Below are 22,037 nucleotides of genomic sequence, written 5' to 3' on the forward strand. Positions count from 1 at the left end.
ATGTCTTAGACTGAGCCTTAAAGAATAGGTTAGTAATCAGAGTAGAATCTGTCTGGCTTCAAGGTGGATGGAAGAGAGAAGACAAGGCTTGGAGGCCCATAAGTTTAGAGGGGAGGCTATGGACAAAAGGGCCACTGTGAGCAAGTGGTAAGGGATGGCACAGGACAGGAAGGGCTGGTTAAGAAAGGATGCAGAAGGCAAGGATGAAAGCTTATTTTTTGTTTGTTTATAAACTGTGGTAAAATATACATAACATAACATTTATCATTTTAACTATTTTTAAAAGTACAGTTCAGTGCATTAAGCACTTTCACATTGTTGTGAAACCATTACTACCATCCATCTCCAGGACTTTTTTTCTCTTCCTATACTGAACCTCTGTACCGACTAAACAATACCTTCCCATTTCCCCTCGCCCTATCAAGAGAGGCTTAGTTTTGAACTAACAATTAAGCATAGTTCTCTTTCTGGGTGTTGGGTGAGCTGGTGTAGGTGCTTATTCCCCTTGAGCTGGTTCAAGTAAAGGGACTTTATGGGGAGGAAGAGCAAAGAGCTATGGACACTCTCAATGCAGTCTCAGAATGGAGCCATGATTGGGGGTGGTGGTGGAGCAGAGGCCCCAGATCTAGATTTACATCAGCCCTGGAAGCTTGAGCGAGGATTTACAGATTCTGCCTCTAGTTCTCCACAATGATTAAACTCCCCTTAGTTTGGGCAATTCTATTCAGGTTCTGGAACAGTTCCTGGTCAAAGGCTGTGGGTGGTTGAGGCATAAAACATATCCCAGAACAGCCAGGCAGGAAGGAGTGGCAGCCCTGGAGACAGGCAGGGCAAGCATGTTGGATAGGATGGAAAGAGAATCCAAATGGTATGCAGAGAAGATTCTTTGGTCCAGCTGGATTTTAAAGATTTTATTTATTTATTCATGAGAGACACAGAGAGAGGCAGAGACACAGGCAGAGGGAGAAACAGGCTCCCTACAGGATGTGAGACTCGATCCCAGGACCCTGGGGTCACAACCTGGGCCGAAGGCAGACACTCAACCACTGAGCCACCTCAGTGTCCCCAGCTAGATTTTAAAGGACCTGGAGACCAGGGAGACCTTTATGACTGTCACAGTAACCCATGTGTGAGAGAGAAGGGCTTATGCTAACAGACAGGTGACAAAGAGAGGCTGATCCCAGAGATGTGGCAGGGGTTGGAGAATGGAGAGGTACAGCCATGAAGGATGAATAGGGCACCAAAGAAGGAGAATGGAGCAAAATTGAGGTCAAAGCTTGAACTTGGAGAATCTTACATGTCACTTATGGAGAGTGACCGTATTCTTAAAGAGCCCTGGCCATAGACTTACTTCATTTAATCCTTATTAATAACTGCCTTCAATAAGGCAATGCTGTACAAGGGAACCATGCTGGAGGATGGATCTAATTTGAACCCGAGGCTCTTACAGTAGCATGACCTTAGGAAGTCATCAACTCCTCTGAATTCCAATTTCCTCATTTGTAAAATAGGACTAATAATAACAGCCTCATAGGATTGTTCTAGAGATCAGCAACAAAGAATGTTAGGTGCTTGGACGGAGTAGATGTGTAACCAATAGCAGTCGTGCCATCAGTATATCAACTCAGTGTTTTCCAAACCTCTCAATCCTTTGTCCTAGATGGAGTTCTGATATGGCCTCACAAAATTCCAACCCCTCTGTGCACACACCCTCATTGTCCCTTCCGGTGAGTGTAGGTGGGCCTGTGAATATGGTGGGATTTCACTCTGGTGATTAGACCACTACTCAATTGATTTTGAATTAATTAAAAGGTAAGGTTATTCAGCGTAGGTCTGGGCCAATAAAAGCAGTCTGTAAAAGGAGGATGGGCCTCTCCTGACTTCAGAGATTCAAAGCCAGAATCTTCTGCTGGCCTAGAAGAAGCAAAGTCCATGCTGTGAAGCAGGCAACTTGGTAGGGGACAGTGGGAAGCCTCTAGGAGCTGAGCCTCAGACCTACAATCTGCAAGGAATGTAAGTCTGCCTACACACACTGAGCTTGGGAGAGGAGCCAAGCTCTGAATGAGACTACAGCTCCGGCTGACACCTGATTGCCACTTGGTGAGACTCTGGGCAGAAAACCCAACCAGCCTGTGCCCAGACTCCTGGACCATGGAGACTGTCAGATAATAAATGTGCATTGTTTTAAGCTGATCAATTTGTGGTGATGTGTTACGTAGTGAGAAATAACTGATAGACTCTAATTCATCTTCTGCTCCCCACAATTCTGCTGGGCCTGACCTGTCAAGGTTTGCAATGTTCTCCAATTCGTCCTCCAGTCACCGATCACTTCTCTTTCTTCATCTAAATCCATCGTTGGGGGACATTTTTGCTTTCTAAAACTCTTTCCCCCTTTGACTTCTACTTCCCACACTTCTTTCATTTCCTTTCTACAATGCTACCTGCTATTTCTTTATCGTTCCCTGGCTCCTTCTCCTTCTTTCCCCAATCTCAGAATGTTGGAGTCCTAGGACTTAGTCCAGGATCCTCCTTACTATCTTTCTCTTTATGTGATCCCACCTAGTCCCATGGCTTTCAAAATAATCTGTAGGTCAATGACGAGCAGAACCGTGTCTAGAAGCTTGATCTCCTCCGTGGATTCCAAACACAGATCCACACTTGATATTTATTCTGAGTTGTGACATGTTCAAGACAGAATTAGTTTTTTTTATAAATTTATTTTTTACTGGTGTTCAATTTTCCAACATATAGAATAACACCCAGTGCTCATTCGTCAAGTGCCCACTTCAGTGCCCGTCACCCAGTCTCCCCCACCCCCCGCCCACCTCTCCTTCCACTACCCCTAGTTCGTTTCCCAGAGTTAGGAGTCTTTATGTTCTGTCTCCCTTTCTGATATTTCCCACCCATTTTTCTCCTTTCCCCTTTATTCCCTTTCACTATTTTTTATATTCCCCAAATGAATGAGACCATATAATGTTTGTCCTTCTCTGATTGACTTACTTCACTCAGCACAACACCCTCCAGTTCCATCCACGTCGAAGCAAATGGTGGGTATTTGTCATTTCTAATGGCTGAGGAATATTCCACTGTATACATAGACCACAGCTTCTTTATCCATTCAAGACAGAATTCTTAATTCTATTCCTACTTCTTGACTTGCACCTCCTGTGGTAAATGGCAGTTTTTTACCCAGTGGCTGAAGACAAACATCAGAATCTGTGTTAGCTAGGATCAGTCACCCCAGCCAGCACAGCGACTACTTTCTTTTCCTGTTGAAACAGAGGAATAAGAAACTCACAGTGGCTGAGTGGCAATCTTAACTTCCAGTTCAATGGGATCATTGTTGTGTCCTAGTGGAAGCATTTCTTCTTATGTAATTAAGATCTCTAGGCCAGTAGGGCATAAGGGCACAGGAACAGGAAGCAAAAATTTTGCTGGTGAGTCTCCAGATGCAATAGTGAGCCATGATACTCCCATTTCCACCTCTTAATTCCTGGATCAATCAATACTGGCTGTGGAAGAAATAGTACCATATATTGGACACTAATTCAGAGCCTATACAGCCTTCTAGAAAACCTGTCCCCAGCTCTGCGAGGTATTGCTACCCAACTAGCATGGTAACTGAGTCTTCCAAAAGCCATTTTACTTTTCTCGTAAGCCAGCTGCTTTAGGATAGTGGAGAACATGGTGAGACCAGTTATTTCCATGAGGACTAGCTCATTGACCCACTTCATTTGCTGTGAAGGGAATTCTTTGAAAAGAAGTGGTCATTGAGGGCAATGCCAAGCCCCAACGTCAAAGGTGGAAGAGTGGGTGTCACTGATGAAGTCACAGAAGACAACCTGGTCCAGCCCAGGATGCCCTTGAAGAAGCCCTCTGATGCCTGCTTCACCACCTTCTTGATGTCGTCGTATTTGGCAGCTTTCTCCAGGCGGCAGGTCTGATCCATGACTGACACATTGGTGGTGACATGGAAAGCCATGCTAGTGAGCTTCCTGTTTAGCTCAGGGGTGACCTTGCCCACAGCCTTGGCAGTGCCAGTGGAAGTAAGGATGATGTTCTGGGCAGCCCCTTGGCCGTCACGCCACAGCTTCCCAGAGGGGCCATCCACGATCTTCAGGGTGGCAGTGATGGCACAGATGGTGGTCATGAGGCCCTCCACGATGCCAAAGTTGTCATGGATGACCTTGGCTAGAGTGGCCAAGCAGTTGGTGGTGCAGGAGACATTGCTGACAATCTTGAGGGAGTTGTCATACTCCTCATGGTTCACGCCCATCACAAACATGGGGGTATCCATCGGAGGAGCAGAGAGGATGACCCTCTTGGCCCTGCTCTTCAAATGAGCCCCAGCCTGCTCCATGGTGGAGAAGACCCCAGTGGACTCTACAACATACTCAGCACCAGCATCACCCCATTTGATGTTGGTGGGATCTTGTTCCTGGAAGATGAGATGGACTTCGCATTGACAAGATTCCCATTCTCAGCCTTGACTGTGCTGTAGAATTTGCCATGGGTGGAATCATACTGGAACATGTACACCATGTAGTTGAGGTCAATGAAGGGGTCATTGATGGGGCAACATCCACTTTGTCAGAGTTAAAAACAGCCCTAAAATAAATAAATAAATAAAAGCAGCCCTGGTGACCAGGCGCCCGATATGGCCAAATCCGTTCACTCTGACCTTCACCATCGTGTCTCGGGGACACGGCTGTCACTGCATCAGAAGATGCGGCTGTTTGTTGAACGGGGAGGAGCAGAAAGCCCATCGGCAGCATTTAGAGTGAACTGAGAGGAGGAGAGTGTGGAGTCAGGCAAAAAGGCATTAATTGTTCCAGAAATAGAATCAGTAGAAAAACCCCTCTGCACATTGATTGGGCAGCTTGGTGGTGATGAGTTCCAGGTAAACCCATTGTAAATGTGCAGGGAAGGACACTCTGCATTGAGGGAAATACTGCCCTCTTGGAAAAAGCGGCCTCTTGTGAGGCCATTCCCCATTTCCTCACATGGACAGGGGACGGATGAACCAGGGAACATACTTTATATTGGTTGTTCTTGGGTGTTCATTCTCAATTAAGAGTATTTTCAAATTGTACATGTTGTCTTTGTCCCTCCTCCACCCAAGATTTTGATGAACCCCCTACCCTTTCCTCAAGGGTCTGCTTTGTGAAAAATACACATTTTCCTAGAGTCCTACAATTCCTTTTCAGAATTACTGTTCCAGATGCTTTTTGGAATGCAACAGTTTTATTATAATTAGATAAAGGAAGTCTTTGGGATCCAAGAAGTAAAAACGGATTTTACTTAGGAAGCTTAGAGCTTGAGAAACTTGAAGACCTTCAAAGGAGAGGATAGCCCTCCCCTCTAAAAATCCCCCCAAAAGAACAATTATGGCTCAGGATATAATGGGGATGGTTGGAGTGTTATAGTCCAAGAGGACACAACATTTGCAACATCTGAAGGAATCCTTGAGTAGAAATGTCGTGCCCTGGAATAAGGAAAACGTTCCTTTAGCGAGATGAAATCTCTGCTTGCTTTGTTATTTGAATATATTGTGTAACCTCCAAAAGACAATTTGGTAGCATTGTTCTTTGTTGCAAGGATGTAAACAAAGTAAATGCCCGTCAGCAGAGGAATGGTTCAATACACTGTGATGCATACACACTACGGACCATTGTGCAGTCACTAAAGAAGAATAAAGGACAGCTCTGCCCAAGAACTTGGAGGGAGTTCCATGGGGAATATTTGAGGTAAAAAAGGAAGGCTCGGAGAGCTATGATGACTGTAATCCCATATTTATAAAACAATGAAAAGCCTCTCTATGTGTCTATGTAAGATAGTTTGTAGACATAGGTGGTTACACAAGCATGGATTCAATACTGCCAGGTTGTCACCTGCAGTGAGGGCCACAGCGAAAAGACATGGGAAGGGACAAGAAAAAAAAAAAGAAAGAAAGAAAGAAAGAAAGAAAGAAAGAAAGAAAGAAAGAAAGAAAGAAAGAGAAAAAGAAAAAGAAAAAGAAAAAGAAAAAGAAAAAGAAAAAGAAAAAGAAAAAAGAAAAAGAAAGAAAGATGACTGTGTCAACAATAAAACCTGCATATGATCTCATTTGTGTAAAATCTATTATCTTTCTCTCTCTCTCCCTCTCCATCATCTATCTAGTTACCTAGGTATCTGTTTGCAAAAAGAAATTAGAGAAAGGATCTTGACCTCTCCAAATGGGTAAGAGATACACTAAGTCAAAAAAAGCATGTTGCATTCTCATATGGTTTCACTCATATGCAGAATATAAGAAATAGTGAAAAGGACCATAAGGGAAGAGGGGGAAACTGGGTGGGGAAAACCTAGAGAGGAAGACAAGCCATGAGAGACTTTGAACTCTGGGAAGCAGACAACGGGTTGCAGAAAGGGCGATGGGGTAACCAGATGACGGCATTAAGGAGGATGTGATGAGCACCGGGTGTCATACTCTATGCTGGCAAACTGAACTTGAATAAAAAAATAAAAAAATAAAAATCATGCTGCAAATTAATGTGTATGCAATGAGTCTATTTCCATAAAAACAAACACAACCTCTCTAGGTATACAGATATTTATTTTATTTATATCTGTTTATAAGAGGAAACTTGGGCACACATTATTAGGTTCCTAAGAAGACACCTTAGCTTTTCCTTCATATGACTTTGTCCTCGGAAACAGATCAGAGGCCTTTGGGGCGCATGAAAGAGTTCTGCTTACTATCTAACCATCTTACCCTGAAAGAACTCGCAGCACAAACGTTTGAAGATAAAACGGAGACTACAAAATTGATGAAGGAGGCTCCTGTGGTGGTACATGCTCACTTCTTTTGAGTGAAACCTCTCTCGTGCCACGACCATCTGTGTTCCAGCTCACGGGTGATTGTGAGGGTCACAGTACAGACAGGAGTACGCAACCGACTCAGCCTCAGGATGAACTAGCCCAGGCTGGGATGTCGGTTTGGCCATTTCAACTTGTTCTCTTGACTTGACGGATGAGCACGGGGTGATATGTTGGCAAATCGACCTCCAATAAAAAAAAATATACAAAAAAAAATAAACTTGTTCTCTTGAATGTGTTAGACTTAGTCTCCATTTATCAGCTGTTCTCTCAAATAGGAACTTGGGCGTATCCGAGCCTGATCAGCTCTTTAGCCACATTTAAACTGTGGTGAGTCGGGACGGATCCTGGCACCAGCTAGTGTGTAGACATCTGGAAAGTCAGAATTCTGTGAGGGATGAAGCTTTTGAGGGGCTGGAATATAAGGATTAGGATTCTGGCAGGCGTTCGGGACATTCTCACACTGGCTAATGAGTGGATTGTGGTCTTTTTCTGCATCCTTAGCTCTCCCAGCTCTCGCTCTCTCGCTCTCTCTCTTAGCTGCACCATTTACTTCTTTTTGATGATGGCAGTGAGGATAATTATTGCCTCCGTATGTAACTAAAAGTTTAAAATCTCTAATGCATTAGGTGTGCAATGCAAAAAGTTGTCATCTTCATCCCATGGCGCAAGTATAGGGACGCATGGAGTGAACTGGTTCCTTGAGCATTCTACAGGGATCCTCTGGAGCTTTTGGTTCCCTGGGCTGAGCAATCTGACTACGCTGTTTGGGGAAGTTAGGAGAAAGAGACCCAAAGGAAAGCATGCGAGCTGTGGGCAAGCTGCCTGGCCGCCCTCCTATGACTCATGCTTCCCAGCCACAGGGGAGGTAGCTGCTGGGAGCCCTTCCCCACGGCCCTTCCCTCCAGGTGGGGCTCTCACTGGCTTTGGTCATTTCTTAGTCTAATGTGATTCATAATGTATTATGGGCTGCACTGTCTCCTTCCAAAATGCCTCTGCTGACGTCCTAACGCTCAGCTCCTCAGAATGTAACTGTGTTTGGAGGTGAGAGTCTGCGGAGAGGTAAGTCGGGCTGAATGAGACGAGAGCGCAGGCTCTAACCCCAAGTGGCCACTGTCCTTACAAGAGGCATAAAGCAGCACAGACACGCAGAGAGAAGAGCATGTGGAGGAGAAGCCAAGGCAAGGGCCTCAGAAGAAACCAACCCTGCCAACACCTTGATCTTGGAACTCCAGAGCTATGAGACAACATTTGTGGTTGTTGAAGCCACCAAGCCTGTGATACTTAGTTACGGCAGCTCTAGACCACGAACGCAGAGAGGATGTGTTTCCTCCGGTTTCTTCCTATTTTTGCTGGGTGGGATGCAGGTGCCTCGGGCATCCCTGGAAGCCCGGTTGAAGACGGTGGGCTATTAATCTGGTCTCCAGATACCCCTGAGGGTTGGGGCCGCTGTTGGTCACGATCAGGAATATCCATCTGATATTTTAAGTAAATGAGAAATAAACTGGTATTATATGAAGCCATGGAGATTTTGTGATGTATTTATTACAACAGCTAGAATTACCTCCGCAGATGGAGAAGCCATCATACTAGATGGACGCAGACAGACGGGTCACATCTAGAAAAAGAGCAGAAGCAGCACCAATGCGCAGGTATTGTTCTCTTTAGCCACAGAGCACTCTGGCATAGCCCGGAAAAGGGGATTTAAAGTAACCAAAATACCTCATTAATTACCATGTGATCCCAGGAGTGGGAGGGAGCTCATGCTAAAGCCACACAATGCCACATGATTTGGGGCCAGAAACCTTGGGTGAACAATTCTTACTTAGAGAAACTATGGGTCCCTTCCTGATAAACAACAGCTATTGTAGAAAATACGGAAATTTCATGTTTATGTTGCTTCCACCATTTGGACATTTCATGCTAAATGTATTGTGTGTGATGTTCTCTAAGTCATTTAATAAGTCACCAAGGCATCCAAGTAATTAAGGGGTGGGTGGTCCATGTTGATGAGTAAACAATATAATTTATCTGTGGTCCTTTTAGCTCTCGCTGATGGAATGAGCTCCAAGTTCACAAGTTCATTCAAGAGCTGACACTGAAAACTGTTCTTGGTAAATGAGGTAACGATCTGTCATCCAAATCGGGGATCCTGCTGGCATAGTGTGACAGCCTGGGATGGGATCCCAGGTCTGTAGCCATTAGCAGGCACCAAACTGCCCTGCCCCTCTGCCTCTCCAGGACTGGTCCGTTGCACCATGGCTAACTTGAAGCCCCTCAGGATCCCATAGTTTCGCTTGCCCATTCCTTTGGTTATTTTCTCCTTCCAAGTTCATAGGGCCATTGTGCTTCCCTGCCCCCCCCCCCTTGAAGTTCGATGTGGCCACGTGGCTTATGCTGGTCAGTGAGATGTAAGCAGACATCCTCAGACTGGGCACTCCTAGTGGAAGCGTTCGGGAGCCAGTGCCTGTTCCCTCTGCTGTCTCTTCCCCTGGTAATGAGATGATGAAGCACATATGGGTGCAAGTGGAGCAACTTGGAGCTGCCCCCAGGAGGCTGTTGTCTGAGGACATGCCCTAGCCTGCAGACTTTGCAAGAGCTCACCTTTGGTTCAATTAGTTGCAGAGGCTTTGAGGTTCCTTTGTTACCGCCTATCCTTGCCCATTCTGACTGAAGCTCAGGAAACCCTGTGCCATGTCTCTTAATGCTTATGGGGCCAGAGGCTGCTACTTGTTCCTCAATAGATTTTCCTTTTCTCAGATTAATAGAGAACTTTTAGCTGGGAATACAGGTGCATAAACCAAAGTAACACTTCTTGACTTCTTCATAGCTAGGATGTAGCTGAGTAACTGAGTCAGCTGCGGTGGCCTGCTGTGTCCTAGGTAACAGGTTTCTATGTTTCTTCTTCTTCATTGTTTTTTGAGCAAAGAGCAAACCAATTAGGGGAAATTGGGCTGTCCCATTTGCAATCTGCTCTGCCTTGTGTTGGAGGAGAAAGGAACTCTCACTTCCAGGATTAGGTTATAAAAAGACTGTGTCTTCCATCCTGGGGGCTTGTCCATCCTGGGTGCTCTCTTGTTCTCTCGCTTACTTGCTCTGGCAGAAGCCAGCTGTCATATTGTAAGCTGCTGTCTGGAGAGGTCTGTGTGACAAGGAACTGGGGGCCTACCCAACAGCTCTCAGGGAACTGAGTGCTGCCCACAACCACACGAGTGAGCTGGGAAGAGGGTTCTCCCCCAGTCAAAGCTTTAGAGGACACTGCAGCCTCTGCTGACAGCTTAAATGCAACTTCATGAGACCCCTTGAGCAAGAGGCACCCAGCAAAGCCATATCTAGATTCCTGACCCATAGAAACTAGGAAATAATAAATTTTTGTTGTTTTAAACCACTACATTTTGGGGGCTGCTTATAAATGCAACAACAGATAACAAATACACTAGCCCAAGGGATATGCATGGAAGTTGCATGTACAATCTCCAAACTTATGTCATTAAAGAGAAGAGACACTCCTCCTTTCCCCCTTACCTGTCTGCCTAATGGCTAGAATTAGGGAAGTCGCTGGACCTTGAAGACAAGGGGCAGAGCTGAACCATGACGGAGAAGTGAGGCAGGAGCCTCGGACTGTTTCATGAAGATGAACAGTCACACCAGGTCAAACCTTCACATGAGGGAGAAGTAAGCAAACTTCTTTCTTATTGAAACAATTGCAATTTGAGATCTCTTGTAGGGAAGCTAAGCCTTTATCGTAACTAAAATGTTTGCTTGAATTCTGCAAAATGGGAAATCTCCAGAAAGTGAATGTTTTGGGACCAAACTTGTTTATTAAGGCTGGGAATAGGGATGTCTGGGTGGCTCAGTGGTTTAGCATCTGCCTTCAGCCCCGGGCATGATCCTGGAGTCCCGGGTTCGAGTCCCGCATCGGGCTCCCTGCATGGAGCCTGCTTCTCCCTCTGCCGCTATCTCTGTCTCTCTCTCTCTGTATCTCTCATAAATAAATAAAATCTTTAAAAAAAGAAAGCTGGGAATAGTCATATTATTGCAAGTTTATTAAGAAGCTTGAAGTCAGATATAAATTAGCCATATTCTTTTTTCAAAATTATAGATTACATCTTCTCTAAGAAACTGGTCTCAAAAATGAAGCAAAAGCTGGAGGGAGTAATGTCAGCAAGAGGAAACGGAATGGAATTGACCATTTTGATCAACTGATTACTAAGAGGGAGAGTTCAGGCAGCTTGGCAGGCAGGCCAATGTTTTGCATTCTTATTTACAAGAATTTTTTTTTTTGAGGGGGAGAGGGACAGAGAGACAGGGAGAGGAGGAGAAAGAATTTTTTTTTTAAGATTTATTTATTTTAGAGAGTGGGAAGGGGCAGAGTGAGAGGGATTAATAGAATCTTAAGTAGGCTCCACACTCAATGTGGAACTCAATGTGGGGCTCAACCTCATGACACTGAGATCATGACTGAGCCAAAATCAAAAGTTAAGTAACTGAACCACCCAGGAGCCCTTGCAAGAGTTCTTCTGTACATCAGGCAAATAGTTCTTTTTGAAAGAAAATAAAAAAGTGTTCACATGGGATTATGTTTATAGTAAAAAGTAAGAAAGTGTCATTTTTAATGTCACAAATGTGTAGCTACATATGAATTGCTGCAATCCACAGTGGCAATGTAGATTCCTTCTGGAATGTCTCAGTAAAAGGTCAGTTCTCCCTTGGGTGAAAAAAGAACTGAGTTTTCATTCACTGAAAAGAGTTATGAGCTGCATAAAGAGGTGGCGTCTTAACTGTAACTGGGGCTATTTGCTTTTCTAATCCTCAAATTTAATGCTCTAAGTTTTACAAATAGCTAAAATAGGACAGATGTAAAAAACATCATTGTCATGGTCCAGACTCAAGCCTGTCCTGTTTGGGACTGAACCAGAGCTCTGCCAAAAAGTGTCCTGTGTCCTGTTTTCATTTCTGATTTTATTCCTGACTGTGCATGATGAATATGAAGGCAGACTAAATACAAATATCTGAAGAAAAAATCAACCCATCAGACACAAATAAAGATTTTAATAAAGGAAGAGATCTGTCTTTTCTTGGATTGGAAGATAGCACTATAAAGGGTTATTTTTCCCTAATTATTTTATTTTATTCAATATCATTTCAGGTAAACATTTGAACAAATTTGCAGAGAACTTGAACAAAATTATCCTAAAGCTAATCTGGTAATAAATATTTGAAAATGGCTAAGAATATTTTGAAAAAAATAATAAAGCAGGACTTGTCTTATATGAATGAAATACATTCTTACAGTAATAAAACAGTTACAGTAATAAAAAGTGTGGCCCTGGCCCAGGAATAGACAGGTAGATTAATGGGCTGGAATAGAGGATCCAGAAATAGACCTACATAGATATGAAAAGGCAATGCATAAGAAAGTTACCATGTCAACTCAAAAATAAGAAAACAAACAACCTAATAAAAAACTTAGCATGAAATTTTAAAAAGTATTCCATCAAAGAAGATAGACCAATGGCAAACACGTGAAAAATATGCTCAATATCATTAACCATTAGAAAAATGTGAATTAAAATCACAAACAGGTTGCCATTATACACTTATTAGATTTGATCAATAAATAAAACTGAAACTACCAAGTACTGATGAGGACTCTCCTGCACTCCTGGTGATGGCAAAATGGCACCGTAGCTACTTTGCAACCCAGGGCGGCGGCCTCTTATAGGTAAGGGACACTTACCATGTGATCTAGCAATCCCGTTGCTAGGAATTCACCAAAGAGAATTGAAAATGTGTGTTTTCATAAAAACCTGTGGGCAGATGTTCCTAACAACTGTCTTAGTCCATCCGGGCTACTGTAACAGAGCACTGTGGATTGCGGGGCTGACACAACAGACATTTACTTTTCACCGTTCTGGGGCCTGGGAAGTCCAAGGTGAGCTGCTGGCACGGTCCACAGTCTAGTGAGGGCTCCCTTCCTCACAAACATCCATCTTCTCCCTGTGTCCTCTCATGATGGAAGCAGCGAGAAAACTCTCTGGGGTCTCTGTTATGAGGCACTAATCCCATTCATGAGGATTCACACTAACCTCCCTCATGACCGAATCATCTCCCAAAGATCCCACCATCTAACAGCATCACGTTGGCGGTTAAGATCTTAACATGTAGATTTGGGGCGTGGGTATGAGTATTCAGTCTATAACAACTTTATTCATGATCACAAAAAAAATGGAAGATGTCCTTCAACTGGTCAACGGATAAACTGTGGTATTCTAGAACGCCCCTCAGCAACAAAAAGCAATCAGCACACAACAACGTGGATGGAACGCCAATGCATCACGCTAAGTAAAGGAAGCCATACTCAGAGTCTACAAACCATATAAAATCTCCCTTAAATGGCATTCTGGAAAAAGCAAAGCTATAATGATTGAGAAAATATCAGTATGTCACTAAGGGTTAGCGAGGGAGTAGAGTTTCACTGCAAAGGGGCAGTGAGAGGGAATTTTGCTGGGTGTTGGAGCCTTTCTGTATCTTGTTTGTGACAGTGATTATGTAATTCCACACATTTGTCAAAACTCATGCAGCTACACACCAAAAGCGAATGCCACTGGATGTAAAATATAAAACAAATTTTAAAAGACAGAGCACAGCGTGGTGAATATAAACAACTATATTATACTATAACCATCAGACTTGCTAAGAGACTAATTTTGGGGGGGGGGGGAGAGCCTATATCTTAATTATTTCAACTATAAAAAAGACTTGATAATTATGTGGTGTGATAGAGGTGCTATCACTATAATGGCAATCGTATTACAATTCATAAATGTGTTAAATTAACACGTATGCCTTAAATTTACACAATATTATATGTCAAATACACTTAAATAAAAAAATAAAAAGACGTTACATCATCTCTGTGTAATAATTAATTATCTAATATTTGGGGGTTGGTAACAGATTTAGGGAAGATTGGGGTAGATCCTTTTCTTAGTCCTCACACAAGAATAAATTCCAGATAGATCAAGAGTTTAACTGTGAATATTTTTTACAGTCCTGATTGGTAAATGTCTTTCAAAAAATCACGTCAGAAATTCCCTAACCCTATGTATGTGATGGTACACAAATTTAAAACTACATAAATTTTGAAAAATAAAATAAGCATGTTTAAAACTAAATCCGTGAAAATATTTGCAACCCACATATTAACAGGTTATTTTTTAAAATTAAACAAAGAACTCAAAAAAATGAAAATAAAGTAAACGTGGGGCGCATAGGTGGCTCAGTGGTTTAGCGTCGCCTTCAGCCCAGGGTATGACCCCGGAGTCCTGGGATCGAGTCCCGTGTCGGGCTCCCTGCATGGAGCCTGCTTCTCCCTCTGCCTGTGTCCCTGCCTCTCTCTCTGTGTGTCTCTCATGAATAAATAAATAAACTCTTTAAAAAAATAAAATGTAAAAATTTGGAAGAACATGAACATTTGTTCACAAACATTAATTCACAAATTAACCGATGAGCATAAGGAAAGCTGTTCAACCCCCTTAACTATCAAAGAAAAAAAATTAAAATAACTAGTTTTGTCCATGTATCAGATTAATGAAGGCCAAAGAGGTTGATAAAATCTAGTAGCGGTATCATTTAGAAAATGGGAGTATAATTTCCTGTAGCCTTTGGGTAAGGCAATATGAATACTTTGCCCTAAGAAAATACTAACACCATTAAAAAAAAAAAAAAAACACTTATAACTTCAAGATACTTGCTGCAGCATTGTTTATAATGTCAACTTTTTTATTGTCGGTTTTGTGAGCCTTTAAAATGCTAATGTTCTCCGTGACCTTCAGGGGAAGGTTATAATATACAGACAATTATCAAAATTACTTGACCCAAGGAAACCTCCCCCTTTTGCTTTCAGCTTAAATGGTTCACCCTTGAGTCATAGAGGCAACTGGAAGGATTTCCATTAAAATGTTAATAGAAGTCACATCTGAGATGTGAGATTTTAGTCACTTCTTTGCACCTCCTTTTATTAAAGATTTTATTTATTTATTTTAGAGTGAGAGAGGGAGTGAGGAGCAGAGGAAGAGGGACAAGCAGACTCCATGCTGAGCACGGAGGAGCCCCACACTGGGCTTGATCTCTCAATCCTGAGATCACGACTTAAAGTGAAATCAAGAGTCAGATGCTTAACCAACCGACGGAGGCACCCAGGCACCTCTCCTTTGCACTTTTTGATATTACTTGAATACTTTAAACAATGAACATTGATCATTTTGATAAAAAAATAATAAAATGGTTTTCAAAAAAAAGGAAAAAAGATCTAGTGGCTATCAAAGATAAATAATTTAAAACTTCATTATAAAGCAAGGCCCTTTGGAAGTCAGCTTGATGTAAAGACAAGAGCCTGCTGTAAAATACATGTGGGAAATACTTGAATGAGCCAAAGATCAAGAGGTTTAGCGTTCAAAGATGAAGGTCCGAGCCCTTGCCCTGGCTTACCTGCTTATCATAGTGGGTAAAAGTAGCTAACCTCCGTCAATCTTAGGCTCCTCACCTGTAAAATTAGAATCATGATATCTACTTGGCCTTATGCATAAAGTGGTTGTTAAAATGACTCTCAGTGCAAAACTACTTTGCTTGGATCCTTGAAATAATTTTAGGAAAAGTTGGGGTGCTTGAGTGGCTCAGTCAGTTAAGCAGCCCACTTTTAAAAAAAAACATTTTTATTTCTTTTATTTCTTATTTATTTATTTATTTATTTATTTATTTATTTATTTATTTATTTATTTTTAAGGATTTTATTTATTCATTCCCGAGAGAGGCAGAGACACAGGCAGAGGGAGACACAGGCAGAGGGAGAGACACAAGCAGGCTCCATGCAGGGAGCCCAAGGCAGGACTCGATCCCAGGACCCCCGGATCACACCCTGAGCCAAAGGCAGATGCTCAACCACTGAGCCCTCCAGGTGTCCCTAAGTAACTCACTCTTGATTTTGGCTCAGGTTATGATCTCCGGGTTGTGAGATCAAGCCCCGTGTCAGGCTCTGGCCTCAGTGGAGAGTCTGTTTGGGATTCTGTCTCTCTCTCTCCCTCTGCCCCTCCCCCTGTGTGCTCTCTCTCTCTCTATCTCTTCAATCAATCAATCAATCAATCAATTAATCAATCTTTTTTTTAAAAAAAGACAGAATCGTAGGAAAAGTTACATTGGGTACCTTGAAGAATTTGAAGCTTAAAGAGATCAAGTCACTTTCTTCTGGATCACTGAGTCACTAAATGATGGAGCAATGTATAACCTGGAGAGACAGAACTAACCCTCCTGTACCCACAGGTCTATGTTTGAGCTTTGCTGCTCCAGGTGTGGTCTGCTGACCAGCAGCATCGCCACCACCTGACACATGTCAAGTCTGGGCCTGACCTCCTGAAACAGGACTTGCACTTAAACAAGATACCCCAGCTGAATCATTGCATATCAATGTTTGAGAAAGATTATATTATGGGACAGAGTCTACAGTGAGTATAAGTCCATGTGATGATGAGTAGAACGTTGCTACTGGCTCTAAGAAGACTAAATATGAGTCTCTGAGCTAAACTGTTGTTGAAAGTTATTCTGAAGAACAGAAAGTTATTTTACTTTCTTTAATTCAGCTTCCTAAATCATTCCTTTTTCAGAACACGAATTAATATAAATTAAACGATGGTCTGTGGCGCGTACTTAGAAGCAGGCTTCCAGCTATGTAATTTGTGTGGGGTAGAAGGCAAGATGAAAATCAAAAAAATAAAAAAAGAAGATTCAAGTGCCATGTTCAAAATATATTCAGCAATTGGAGACGGTGGCAGTAGAGCTTTGAATGGAGTGTGAGGTGGAGGCACAGGGCCCTGGGGAGCTGCTCGGGGAGCCTGCCCATGAAGCTGCTGGTCCTGCTCTGGAGAATGTTCAAGATTACAGAGAGCAGCGCACACAGTAAATCCACCCCCAAAAGACTATGGGATAGAGCAGGGATTTTCATCCTCAAAGCCTTAATAAAGATTTAATAACTTTGGATTCTCACCAGAGGTTAGAACCTTGAACTCAAAAAAAAAAAAAAAAAAAAAAAAAAAGAACATTGAACTCTGCTGCTCACTTCTTTTTATGTTTTAAAGATATTTATTTATTTATTTATTTATTTATTTATTTATTTATTTATTTGAGACACAGAGGCAGAGGCACAGGCAGAAGGGGAAGCAGGCTCCCTGCAGGGAGCCCGATGTGGGACTCGATCCCAGGACCCTGGGATCACAACCTGAGCCGAAGGTAGAGCTCAACCGCTGAGCCCACCAGGCGTCCCTCTGCTTCTCACTTCTCCAAAGCTTGGTTGCTGCAGTGAGCATTTGTCACGATTGCCTCGGTGAACAGAAATGCAGCCAGGCTCTAAGTGGGGAGGGCCCATGGCTGTGGGCTGGGGCAGGTCCAAGTGCACAGGGCTGCTCCCTTGGGCGGGTAGGGTGGTTCTCTGAAGGTTTTCTTAGAACCTCAGAAAAGGGGATGCCTGGGTGGCTCAGTGGTTGAGCATCTGCCTTCGGCTCAGGTTGTGACCCCGGGGTCCCGGGATCGTGTCTCACACTGGGCTCCCTGCAAGGAGCCTGCTTCTCCCTCTGCCTGTGTCTCTGCCTCTCTCTCTGTGTCTCACATGAATTAAAAAAAAATCTTAAATAAAAGAACCTCAGAAGAGATATAAAAGAAAAAAGAAAGCAGTTAGCATGATTTTATCTTCTAAATAAATGTCTTCTCCTTTGCTTTTGCTGCTGGAACCCTCAGAGTTGTTTTTGAGCTACAAAGGCTATTATGTAGGATAATACATTGCACATTTAACATTTTTCTTATTTTTTCAGCCACATTTTTTTATTAATTTATTTTTGCTATTTTACTTTTGACAGCTTTACTGATGTATAGTCAACATACAACAAGCTGTGTATGTTTCAAGCGTCCAGTTCAATATTTCCGACCCACACATATACCCGTGAGGCCATCACCACAACCTAGGTGACAAATGAGCATCCCCCAGGGTTCCCTTGCAATCTCTCCAATTCTTCCCTGCCAGCCCTTCAGTCTCCTCCCAATACCAGGAGACCACTGATCTGCTTTCTTTCACTGTGGATTAGTTTGCATTTTGTAAAATTTCATATTAATGGGAACAAATAGTATGTACTCTTTTTTTTTTGGATCTGGCTTTTTTCACTCATTATAATTATGTGGAGATTTACCTATGTTGTAGCAAGTATCAATAGTTCATTCCCTTTTATCGCCAAGTAGTATCCTCCTAGATGAATAAGTGGTGGTTGGTTTATCCATCCATCCACTGATGGACGCTTACGTTGCTTGTAGTTTGGGGCTCTTCCAGACAAAGCTATTAGGAACATGCACATGTAAGTCCTTGTGTGGATGTATGTTTCCATTTCTTTTGGATAAAAGCTAGGAGTGGAACATCTGGGTCATGTGGTAGGGTTATGTTTGTACATCTAAGAACTCTTTTCCAAAGTGACTGCACTATTTTTCATCCCTGTTTGCAGGCCCTGGTGTTCTAGGGTCTCAGCATCCCCTTTACGTATGTGCCCAGTCTATTTAGCAAGTCAGGCTGCACTGCTACTGTATTGTTTTAACTTTGCGTTTCTCTAACGAAGAATGCTGTTGAACATTTTTTTTTTCATTGTGTATTTGCCATTCGTATATCTTCTTAGGTGAAATGTCTGACCAAATACTCTGCCCATTTTTAAAAGTTGGCTTGTTTATTATTACTGAGTTTTGAGAGTTGTTTTAGATGCTAGATACAAGTCCTTTGTCAAGTAGATAACTTGCAAGTATTTTCTCCCATTTTGCAGCTTGCCTTTTGATTCTCATAGCAATCCTTTTTTTAGAGAGGAGAGGTTATTAATTTTAATGAAATCCAATTTCTTAATTTGCTTTTTTATGGCCCATGCCTTTGGTGGTATATCACAGAAATTTTTGACATAACGGTCTAACCCAAAGCTCCAATCCATAACTTGATCCTCTATCCTAGGTACTGGGGCCACAGCATTGACTAAGACAAACCAAAGTCTCTGCCTTGAGTGAGCATATTGCATTGACAGGAAAGAAGACCACTAAAGGCAAAAGATGCCATGGAAAACCTGCTGTGGGAGAGGGTCAAGCAGAGAAGGGCAGGAAGTAGGTAGCCAGAGAAGGGCCTGGAGGAGGTAGGGGAGTGAGCCCAGCACTCATGGGGGTGAGGTGTGCCGGAGGAGTAGCGAGGCAGCAGGTGTGGCTCAGGGAGCAGGTGGAGGGAGAACAGAAGAGAATAAGGTCAGAGAGGTGATGTAGTATCCCTACACCAACGAGGTGGGGTTTTGGGGGGCATCTCATGTTGGACCTTGTAGGTAAAGCAAGGACTTTGGATTTTCCTGGGTGAAAGGGAGTCATTCAAGGGATGGAGCAGGGAGGTGATAGGCTCTGACTGCCATATGGAGAATAGAATGGGAAGAAATTGGGCAACCAGGAAGAAGATCTTGGTGATAATCCAGGTGAGAGATCATGGTGGTTGGGCCAAGGTGGTGGGAGTGAAAAGTGTTGGATTCAGATCTACTTTGAAGGTAAAGTCAAAAGTATTTTCTGCTGGATTAGATGTGGCAGATGGAAAAAAGAACAGTTGAAGTCAACTCCAAGGTATTTGGCCTGGGCAGGTGGGAGTGCAGAGCTGCTATACTCTGAGTGGGGTTGTGGGGGGAGACCAGAAGTTTAGTTTTGGGTTGTCTATTAGACAGATGAATAGAGGCGCATGGAGGCAGTTGGTGTTTAGGAGAGTTTGTCTGAGCAAGGAGTGTAGGTTTGGGTATCATCAGCATGTAGGTTGTATTTAAAGACAGGCCTGGGTGAGATGAGGGAGGAGCCTGCTCCCTAGTGCTCTCTGCTCCAACACTTTTGTTAGGAGGATGGAAAGCAAAGAAGGCCCTAAGGGATGAGCCAGTGAGGTGGGAGGGAAACCCAGAGGGGGCTGAGTCCTGGAGGCCAGTGAGGAAAGGGTTTCAGGAAGGGAGTGACTGATGGTTATGTCAGGTGCTGCTGAGAAGAGGAAGTTGCTGAGGACTGGGAAGGCAGGGGGACTTCACAGGAGCTGTCCCAGGGGGTGGTGGAGGACTTCAAAAGAGGAAGTGGGGACAGAGATTATAAACAGCTTGGCTGAGAATTCTGCAGAGATGAGCAGAGAATTGTGGCAAGTGATGAGGAAAATTAGGTCAAGAGAGAGCTGGCTTTTTTTTTTTTTTAATGAGAAAATAACAGCATGTTTGTATGTTAATGGGAACGATCCCCAAAAGAAGAAGAATTGATGATCTTGAAGGAAGTCCTGATGCTTCACTGTTTCAGTCACTGGAATGGCAGAAATGATAGGATTTTTTCCCAACCTGTCTTCACTTCTCTAGGTCCAAGAAGTCATGGAGTGAGAGGGACTGGATTCAAACCCAGTTAGAATATGGGAAACACTGAAATAATTAAAAGACATTAAGTTATGCCCCAATAGCTCCGATCATTTTGCCCTGTCCACCTGGAACCTGCATATCTGAGGTCTTGTAAGACCAGATCTTTTTTTAAGGGTCATTCATTCATTCACTCATTCGGGACACACAGAGAGGCAGAGACACAGGCAGAAGGAGAAGCAGGTGCCCTGCGGGGAGTCTGATGTGGGACTGGATCCCAGGACCCCGGGACCCCGGGATCCATGCCCTGAGCCAAAGGCTCCCACTGAGCCCCGCAGGTGCCCAAGATCAGATCTTTACAGGACATTACATTTCCACCCGGGACTTGTCTTTCAGTTTAAGAAGAAAATTATTATGGAGCAGATTTAGATTATGGAGCAAATCTTCCACATTCTTGTTCCTAATGGTAGGGTTTTGCTCACATCTGTATCTCTAGTAGCTTGCAGAGTGCTGTCTATAGTGGGAATTCACCAATATTTGTTGAAGGAATGCCAAGACTGAACTGGTGCAACCATTCTGGAAAACTGTGGAAGTTCTTCAAAAAAATTAAAATATAATGACCTTAGGATCCAGGAATCCCACTTCTGGGTATATATCTAAAGGAAATGAAGTCAGTACCTTGAAGAGAGAATTGTGCTCCCATATTTATTGGCAGCATTATTCACAATCGCCAAGATATGGAAACAACCTAAGTGTCTACAAACAGATGAATGGATAAATAAAATGTGATATGATACATATATGAATTACATTTTTATAATAAATGCATATTTAATAAATATGTAATAAAATGCTTATTTTTAAAAAGATTTTTATTTATTTATTTGAGAGAGAGACAGTCACAAGCAGAGAGAAAAGGCAGAGAGAGAGAGAGAGAGAGAGAGAGAGAAGCAGGCTCCCTGCTGGGGAGCAGGGCCCTGGGACCATGACCTGAGCCGGTGGCAGGTGCTTAACAACCTGAGCCACCCGGGTGCCATAAAATGTATATTTTAATAAAACCAAATTTATGTAATAAATTACATAGTATTCCATTATACATATTTCCATATATATAGTAATATTCCATTATGTATATGCAGATATACATGTAACAGAATATTACCTAGCTTAAAATCAAAGGAAATCCTACTATTTGTGACAACATGGATGAATGTGGAGGATATTGTGATAAACGAAATAAGCCAGGCACAGAAAGACAACTACTCCATGATCTCACTTATTTGTGAAATCTTAGTCGAACTCATAGAAGCAGAGAGTAGAGCGGTTGTTACCAGGGATGGGAGGTGGAGGAAATGAGAAGATGTTGGTCAAAAATGCAAAGTTGCAGTTTTGTAGGATAAATATGTGTAGAGATCTACTGTGTGGCACGATGCCTACAGTTTATGACACTGTATTGAACATTGGAAAAATGATAAGAGGGTTGATTTCAGCTACTCTCATCACGCACAAGGATGATAACAGTGTGAGGAAAAGGATATGTTAATTAGCTTGTCTGTAGTAATCATTTCACAATGTGTGTGTATGTCAAATGATTACTTTGTACACCTTAAATATATAAAATTAAAAAAATATCTTCTCCATTTAAGCCTTGATTTGGACAAATGCAACCGGGATATCACACACTTTCAAAATAAGTTTTCTCAAAACAAACAAACAAAAAAAAAACAACAAAACATTTTCTCAGTTATTTAAAAATAAAGCACA

At 42.7% G+C, this 22,037-nt stretch overlaps 1 pseudogene; it reads right to left on the reverse strand.

Annotated features, from left to right (window-relative positions):
* Positions 1–3,730: 3,730 nt before the first annotated feature.
* On the reverse strand, positions 3,731–4,690 carry LOC112907416 (glyceraldehyde-3-phosphate dehydrogenase-like; annotated as a pseudogene).
* Between the last annotated feature and the right edge of the window lie 17,347 nt (positions 4,691–22,037).

Source organism: Vulpes vulpes, chromosome 12 (assembly GCF_048418805.1).
Source record: "Vulpes vulpes isolate BD-2025 chromosome 12, VulVul3, whole genome shotgun sequence".
NCBI lineage: Eukaryota > Metazoa > Chordata > Mammalia > Carnivora > Canidae > Vulpes > Vulpes vulpes.